Below are 1,114 nucleotides of genomic sequence, written 5' to 3'. Positions count from 1 at the left end.
GCTGCCGGCCACCTCGACGTACCTGGCGAGAAAGGTGAGTACATCCACCACCGGAACATGGGGGTTGTAGAGGTGAATCGTCACCACCCGGTCCCGTTGTGACGGAAGCGTGAAGAGCGGCTCCGCTGTGAGGTTCGATCGACAGTGGCGCCCGGTCCCCTTTCTCCTTGAACGCCTTCAGGAACTTGACGCATCCCGCCACGTTCCGGAACGTCACGTCGAAGTATCCACTGCTGGGGAAATCCTGCAGGCAGAAAACGTCCGTCGCTTGAAATCCGCAGCAATCGAAAAGAATTTTCTTGATGAAGAAGGTGCGATCGACCGGTACATCTCCTTCCTAGTCCTTCACGACCACCCAAACGGTGTTGCGCACTCCCTGGGCTGAAGCTCGAAGATTGTTTATAGCCATTTTACTCAAAGCTTCCCCAGGATCAAAAGGCAATGATCATGGTCTCTTCTCAACCAAGTAAGCACTGATAAGAACAGATACTACACTTGATCTTAGCCAAAAGGCCGAGAAGCGATGGATATTCCACTACTGAGCTTTTTAAGAATGCACCAAAGCACTTCTCCTCCCTTGTTACATTAATTAAAAGAGAACAAAGTCTACACCTCGTCTATGCACCTCTTAGTGAAAAAGTTAGAGTAGCATTGAAAAGAGGTCGAAGAACAGACCATTTGGTTGGCCTGTCTGTTTAAGGAATGATGATGCTTGTTTTTGGAGAGGACTATGGGCTGGATTTTAAAGCCTCTCAAACGCTGGGAACGGTGGCAGGGGGTAATGAAGATAGGAACGGAGGAGGCCCGCCACCGACCCCACACCGACAGGCCCCGTACCAATCTCGGCGACAGTGGTGAGGCCTCATGGCAGCCGCCCCGCGCTCAGCGACGGGACCATGATTTCCATATGTAAATTAATTTACATACCTGATTTAATGAAGGTCCTGTCGCCTCCTTAATCGCTGCACTGATCTTCATTCAGGCGGCCGGCAATGCCACGCCTTCGAATCCCCATTCAGGGAAATGAGGCATGACTCCTGTGGGGAGGGGGGAGGAGGAACTTTTTTCAGCGCAGGAGAGGGGGGAGCCGGGTCAAATTCCTTGGATTGATTGC

At 51.8% G+C, this 1,114-nt stretch overlaps 1 pseudogene; it reads right to left on the bottom strand.

Annotated features, from left to right (window-relative positions):
* Nucleotides 1-416: 416 nt before the first annotated feature.
* Nucleotides 417-525, bottom strand: LOC137376825 (U2 spliceosomal RNA; annotated as a pseudogene).
* Between the last annotated feature and the right edge of the window lie 589 nt (nt 526-1,114).

This window comes from Heterodontus francisci, chromosome 13 (assembly GCF_036365525.1).
Source record: "Heterodontus francisci isolate sHetFra1 chromosome 13, sHetFra1.hap1, whole genome shotgun sequence".
NCBI lineage: Eukaryota > Metazoa > Chordata > Chondrichthyes > Heterodontiformes > Heterodontidae > Heterodontus > Heterodontus francisci.
This window is presented reverse-complemented; position numbering and strand designations above follow the sequence as displayed.